At 47.3% G+C, this 7284-nt stretch overlaps 1 long non-coding RNA gene across 3 annotated transcripts; it reads right to left on the minus strand.

The window, feature by feature from the left end:
* Positions 1-3849: 3849 nt before the first annotated feature.
* On the minus strand, positions 3850-5621 carry LOC102899839. 3 transcript variants are annotated; one of them, XR_002146139.3, is made up of 4 exons: positions 5251-5621; positions 4504-4576; positions 4308-4437; positions 3850-4187 (listed from the first exon to the last, which is right to left on the minus strand). It is a non-coding gene; the product is annotated as an uncharacterized LOC102899839 (long non-coding RNA). The 3 variants fall into 3 exon arrangements; XR_439612.4 differs by having other exon boundaries at positions 4504-4590; XR_002146138.3 differs by having other exon boundaries at positions 4504-4631.
* Between the last annotated feature and the right edge of the window lie 1663 nt (positions 5622-7284).

The raw sequence follows: 7284 nt of genomic DNA on the forward strand, positions 1-7284 counted from the left end.
ACAGCAACAGGCAAACCCTTGGGAAAGGAACAGAATCACCATGCCCATTCTCGTTTTGTAAATACAATGTATTTCTGTTAGCTCAATGTTTTGAAAAACACTAAAAATGAATATTTAAGATATTCCACCATGAACCCACACTCTTTCACTTTTTTTGCCCTCCTTCCAAACTTGATTAATATAAATATGCATGATTTAGATACTGCTTACTCATAGGCTACATACTGTTTAAGATTCTGATTTTTCCAGACACGCTTCTGCCTCCTTCACCTGTGGTTTCTCTTTCCCCATGTTTTTTTTTTGTATCTTCTCTTTATATTCTCTTCCATAAAATTGTCCACTTGGTGATGGAATTAGACACTAAGAAAACAGAAACTTAGCAAGGCATCCATCCCAGACTTAAACCCATAGACGTCATCATGCATAATCATTGCTGACATATAACCTGTGTGTGTGTGTGTGTGTGTGTGTGTGTGTGTGTGTGCGCGCGCGCATGTGTGTGTATGTGGACTTGTGCATTGAGATTATCACTTATGGAGACCTATCATATAGGATTTTGTTTGCTGGTTGCATAGACAAAAATAAAAACAACTTATGTACTGTCATGTAAAAAACAATCATAGGGGTGCCTGGTGGCTCAGTTGGCTAAGTGTCCAACTTTGGCTCAGGTCATGATCTCACGGTTCATGATTCAAGCCCCACGCCAGGCTCTGTGCTGACAGCTCGGAGCCTGGAGCCTGTTTCAGATTCTGTGTCTCCCTCTCTCTCTGCCTCTCCCCAACTTGCACTCCTTCTGTCTGTCTCTCTCAAAAAAAAAATAAATAAATAAACACTTAAAAAAATTATAAAAGTAGAAAGTCCAAAACTGTTTTGCTAACTTCTGGGCTAAAGGGAACCAAACTCTGTCCATCTTTCTGTTTGACATTCTAAGCCAGACGCTGACATTCTCAAGTTTACCTCGGGGTCCGATGTGGCTGTTGGAGCTCTAGCCATCTCACTGCGTTCCAAGCAGAGAGGAAGAGAGGGAGTACAAAAAGGCTTTAAACATATGTGCCCATTTTTAGTGTATTTTCATATTTTCCCAAAATAAATCACTGGCTAGAAATTAAAATCAAAGAAGGCTAGATTCTTTGGAATCTTTTAGCTGAGTATACCATTGCCCCAAACAAATTCAGGGCCCTGTGACCGTGGGAAAAGTGTAGAAAGACACTGGCTAGGCAGCTAGTTGTGTCTCTACAGTGGCCTTCCCAGCACCCATCAAATCAACCAGGAGCAAAGCTGGCCTTGTCTCTAGGTGTCTTGTCCAGCCTGAAATCATGTGGTTTTGGGGGTGACTTAGGGAAGCCTGCTTGTCTTTGTGACCAATTGTGGGGGTGGGGGGTGGGGGTGGAGTGTGTATATCCTTTATTCTGTCCTTGTAAAATTACTGACTTTGGAACTGTCTAGTCCGACCTGCGTCCTGGAAAGCTGAGATTTCCCATGCCTTTCTGTTACCCCCAGGCTGCTCCCTCCTGGGGCAGGACCAGTCCTTTGGAGATTCATTCCTATGGATGAAGCAGGATGTGTTTTGAGCCTGGAAAATTGCCAGAGTGCAAAGCCTCCTGAGCAGAAGTCAGGTCAATAAACCAGGCAAATAAGGCTGTGTTGAAGGGGCGCTTTTTCCTATGAAAGGTAAACTACTGTGTAAGGCAGAGTGTGCTGGGGCATGATGGTAATGAAGTTCTCAGAACAGGGGAACCGGAGATGGGCAGGTCTGAATTGCAAAAAGCCACATGTCAAACCCTGATTAAAATTAGTGGCTGCCATTTGTAGACAGAGAGACCGATACCAATGCTGTAAGACTTGCCTTCCAGGAGAGAAACAAAGGTTCGGGCAGGGCAGTGGATGGCCCCCAGAGGAACGTGCTGAGCTGTAAGTGTGTGAGTCTGCTGTTCTCCCATAGTGAAAAGCCCCAGAACTTTTTGGAAATTTTTTGCCCCAGAAATTACTGGAAATTAGGTCAGTCTGGGAACCCCTGAATAACGGTAGGGTTGGACAAATCTTTAGAGCTGAGGGCATTGTTTGTTTGTAATAGTTAACGTTTCCATTCACTTTCTTCTTATTATTATTTGTTTAACGTTTATTCATTTTTGAGAGACAGAGAGAGACACAGCATGAGTGAGGGAGGGGCAGAGAGAGAGGGAGACACAGAATCCGAAGCAGGCTCCAGGCTCTAACCGACTAAGCCACCCAGGCGCCCCTCCATTCACTTTCATTTGAAACAGAAATCCATATATCTCTACTAGAGTAAGCAAGCACTTTTTAAACAATATGGTGACAACATTTTTTTTCTGGAAAAAAAATGATTGAGTGAAGGTTTTTTGTTCTTTATGCAATAATAATAGTAGTAATAATAATAATAATAATAATTAGGTATTAGGGAGTATATTAGCACGTTCTTGGAGCCCGAGAGGGAGGCAACAAATCATACCTTTTAGTAACACACCCAAGAGATCTTCAGGTATTACACATCACATTTTTTTAGACTTTTTTTTTTTTTAGTTTATTTATTTGAGAGGGACAGTGACAGTGCAAATGGGGGTTGGACAGAGAGGGAGACAGAGAGAGACAGAGAGTCCCAAGCAGGCTCTGCAATGCCAGTCCAAAGCCCGATGCGGGGCTGAAACCCACGAAACCCTGAGATCACGACCTGAGTCGAAACCAAGAGTCAGACGCTCAACTGACTGAGCCACCAGGCTCCCCTTTTTAGATTGGTTTTAAGTTAAAAACTCTACTTTTTATTTTAAAAGGCAAAGTGCTTAATCTCTGTGTCCAGAAGTCAAAGGTCATCCATCTGTCTTTATTTTTTTTAATTTTTTTTTAACGTTTATTTATTTTTGAGACAGAGAGAGACAGAGCATGAACAGGGGAGGAGCAGAGAGAGAGGGAGACACAGAATCTGAAACAGGCTCCAGGCTCGGAGCTGTCAGCACAAAGCCCGACGCGGGGCTCGAACTCACCGACCGTGAGATCATGACCTGAGCCGAAGTCGGACGCTCAACCGACCGAGCCACCCAGGCGCCCCCTCCATCTGTCTTTAGAGAAGCAGTAACAATAGCAACTCCTCTTTATTCTTCAGGGTGAATATTCACAGGGCTTGAACGTGGTGACGCTGCTTCTCAACGCTTTCCCCTTGGGGCTGTCTAGACACGGTGACCTTGGGAGGAAGGCCTGAGCTCTCCGTGGTCCCATTCCTTGCCGCCTTCACTCCTCTGGCGGCTGAGCGAGGCCACCGCGTGCTGGCGTGCCCCGGGAACGCGGTGTCCCCGTGTCAGCCACACATCGCGCAGGAGCCCCGTGGGGGCGACCCCGGGGGCAACAATCAGGCGTCAGGCTCGACGCCCACCCGAGTTTCCGCACGGGCCCAGTGGGTAGAGTTGGTTTGATTTTCACTCCCTGCGGTGCCAACAGGAGGGAGATGGCCGCTGGGAGCACTCATCAACGGGGTCACCGAGGGCTGAGGCGTCTACACTCTGAAAGTAACACTGAGAGGTAGCAGGGAAAACCTCCTGGGCCGCCGCTCTTGGACAAAGCCACCGTTTCTGGGATCTAAGTCGTTCGTCTGTTCCAAGGCGGGGCAGCGCCCCCTCTGCTCGGCTCTTCGGGTTTGGGGGGCCTCCACCCACTGGCTTTTGGGCTTGAGCCTCTGTCTCTCTCTCTCGCCTTACCTTCTAGCTCAATTCCATTCGGCCCAAAGTATTTCATAAAGCTCCTGATGAATAATTCACGCGAATGTACTAACGGTGTATACATTTTAAAGGAGGAGCCTCCTGGAGCGAGTTCGGCTTTAATAATGTAACAATGTAATGATTCGATGTTGCCAGAAAAGCAGAATTTAATCACACATCTCTCCTCTCCCTCCTGACCCACCTGTCACAGACGGTTGGCTAATAAATGGGAAGGAAGATTTACTCGGGGAGAATTCTATCAGGAAAGAATCATCATTTGCTCTGTGTCCGCCTCCTCCTTCCTCGGGAGGCTCGATGCCAGAACTTCCTCCCCAATCAGGATGTTATTGATCATCCACGGCACAGCTTTTGTGTGGGAAGCAGGCCAGCAACGTGGCCTTTCAGCATGTTGGTGGCCCGGGCACCCCCACTGTCTCACTTCGGTCCCGCCGTGCCTGATGAATGTCACCTGGCGGCTGACTAAATTAAATTAAAAGCAAAGCAAAACAAAACAACCATCACCACTACGCAGTGACAGAAAAGAAAAAAAAAAAAAAAGACAAACAAAAACCCCAAACCGACAGCCCAAGCATATCACACCTAATATTTCAAACTTCATAAAGCTTTCCAGGAGGCGAACATGCCATTTTTCATAGGAGACAGAGAGAGGACAGTCTCACTCCTGTCCCCTCTCCTCACCTGCCTGAAACAAAACAAGCAAGAACACAACCTGAGGGGAATATGCAAACTGTTGTTATAGGATGTAAATGGCTACTTTCAAATTGCTGCTACTCACCTGACAGCATAGAGCAGGGATCGTCCTCCTCCTGCCGGTAAAACACGGGTCTGTGGACCACAGCCTTACGCGCCTGCAAAGAGCCAACTGTGAAAGCCTTCAATAGCTACCACGTAAAGCGTTTGGCCCTAAGGGAAAGATAAAGCACTGTGCGTGGATAGAGAGGGTTAAAGGACGGGTGGGAACAGGGTGTGGCTGATGCGGGAAAGAACATTCTGGGCACAGATGGCAGCCAGGCCGGGATTGCAAGCTGGGAGTCCGGAGGGTGCTGCGGACAGCAGAGGAGGTGAGTGGAACTATCAGGAGGGAGGGCAGCAGGAGGAGAGGTCCCCAAGATTCAGGCCTCCCCCCGGGGACAGGGCTTTGGAGCCCTTTTTAAGGACTTTGTCTTTACTTTGTCTTTACTGAGATAGAAACCAACGTAGGAGGCTGGTCAGAGGAGAGACATTTCCTTAAATTTAAAGGCTCCTGGTTTTGTGGAGCATCGACTCTAAGAAGGTAGGCCTAAGGCACAGACCCCAGCAATTCCTAAAAGGCCATTGCAATAATCCAGGCAAGAGGTGCTGGTGCCTCGGACCAGACTAGTTGGGACGTGAGAGCGTTGGTCGGGGGGCTGGGAATGAGAAGGGGTCAGTTCAGGATATATCTGGGAGGTGATGTGGACAGGATTGGGTAACAGGTTGCACACAGGGTCTGAGAAAATTAAGAAGGTAAAGAATGACTCCACGGGGTTGGAGTCTGGGCTACCTCAGGGCGTCACGGTCGAGGGCAGGTCCCGAAGCCCGTATTGTGGAAGCTGGAACGGGACCAAGGCAGAAGCATCATGGCATGAGGGGCGTGACAGGCCGCCGCTTCATGTTAACGAACTGATCGTCGGATTCCATCCCCAACGAACTGATCGCTGTTCGTTTCTTTCTCCCACCAAGGCCCCTGGGCCTTCTGTGATTGGCTTTCAGTCCCTGACCTTCTGGGGTTAGGTGTGCAGCCCGCAGAGGGTGGAAACCCCGCCCCCCCAGAAATCCCCGGAGCCACAGGCCCCCTGCACCTGACGCGTTTCGCCGCAGAACTGCCCAGCCCCTTCTGCGCCCGCCTGGGGACAGGGGGCGGGGCGGGGGGCGGGTCTCTTCCCAAGCCAAGAACACGTGCTCACAGGGTAGCAGGGATGTCAGCGTTGATGCTTCTCTCAGAACGTGGCCTGTCCTGTGGGTGTCATTTAATAAAGGGGAATTACCTGTATACATGAATTGTAATAACAGATCGAAATCATAAAAGCTTGACGCTTTAATTTACTCCCGGAAGAACTCCAGAAAAACAGAGATGTTTCCGAAATCTTTTTTTTTTTTTTTTTTTCTGAATTTGTTTTCTGATTCCGTCTTCAGAAGCCGTGCCATGTGACATTCACAAAAGCAATCTATGTGCATCCGGGATAGAAATAGGCTTCTCTGATGCAGGTGCGCCCTGTGAATCGGAAACTGTGTGACTCCCTATCATTTGGGCCACAATTCGTTTCTTGTTAGTAGTGAATTTATGAATCCCAGCTTTCTGCTTTCAACCCTCGCCTTCAGATTCCCCTTTTATTGCTCAGGATGCAGCAGGATAAAAGGAGAAAATGGAATTGTGATTGCGGAGAGTCCATTGTTTCTTGATTATGACCAAAAATGAGATCAAAAAACACATGTTTAGAGCTTCAAGCATCCTGGGAGGCTAGATGTAATTCCAGAGAGCTGGGATGACCTCCCGCCTGGATTCCCAATCTCTCCCCTGGGAATCTTCTGCTGTCTGCTCAGTGAGGCTTCGAGTCATTTAATGGCGCATCCAACAGTGTAAACCGAAGAGTTAGGATTCACATGCAAATCTGTTAGGTAAGGTTATGTTAGTATTGCAATAGATAACCCCCAAATTCCCAAGCTGAGCACAACAAAGCTCTAGTTCAGCTCCTGCAACAGTCCCACACGGGGGTGATTAATTGCTGATGGGACAAGAGGGTTGAGGGACCAGGCTGATGGAAGCAGCTGATCAGTCTGTTTCCTACAACCCCACAGGACATTGCCAGCTAGCCGGGCTGGGATGAGAGAACTTGGAGAAAACAAGCCTGTTTTCAACCGTTTCAGTCTGGTAAGGATATGCTTCCTGGGTGGAAACTACTCTAGTATTTATCCTAAATCCATGGGAGCATCCAAAGATGGGGGGAATCTCAGGGCCATGGGAGAGAAGTCAAAATGGCATTGCTTATGTCAGCGAGATAAAGCAAACCGGCCAGAGGAGGACCTGGTAGTTACAATTTTGCCTGGTGATTTATTTACTCCCGTTGTCCTTACTCTTAATGAATTCTCATCAATTCTTTCATTCCAGATCTGTTTGCAAGTGAGAAGATTATGTTACCTGTATTTCAGGGCTTGGGAGGAAAAAGGCGTCAATGTTGCAACATAATGAAATAAAGTCATAGCCCTAAATTCTAAGCCTGGTTGGGAGAGAGCTGTAAATCTCAATGCGGTTTTTCCTCAAAATTTTTCCACCTGTGTTCTGAGTGTGAATGCCCATTCTCAGGGAAGAATGTGTCCTAGATCTACGTCCACTGATGGAACTACAAAATTTCTCCTTAATTTTTTCTTTTTTCTTTTTCTTTTCTTTTTTTTTTTTTTTTTTTTTTTTTTTTTTTTTTTTTTTTTTATAGATAGAGGGCTATGCAGAAGAGGGGCAGAGGGAGAGAGAGAGAATCCCAAGCAGGTTCCATGCTCGGTGCAGAACCTGACCCAGGGCTTGATCCCATGACCCTGGGAC

The sequence above is a fragment of the Felis catus genome, chromosome A1 (genome assembly GCF_018350175.1).
Source record: "Felis catus isolate Fca126 chromosome A1, F.catus_Fca126_mat1.0, whole genome shotgun sequence".
Classification (NCBI taxonomy): Eukaryota; Metazoa; Chordata; class Mammalia; order Carnivora; family Felidae; genus Felis; species Felis catus.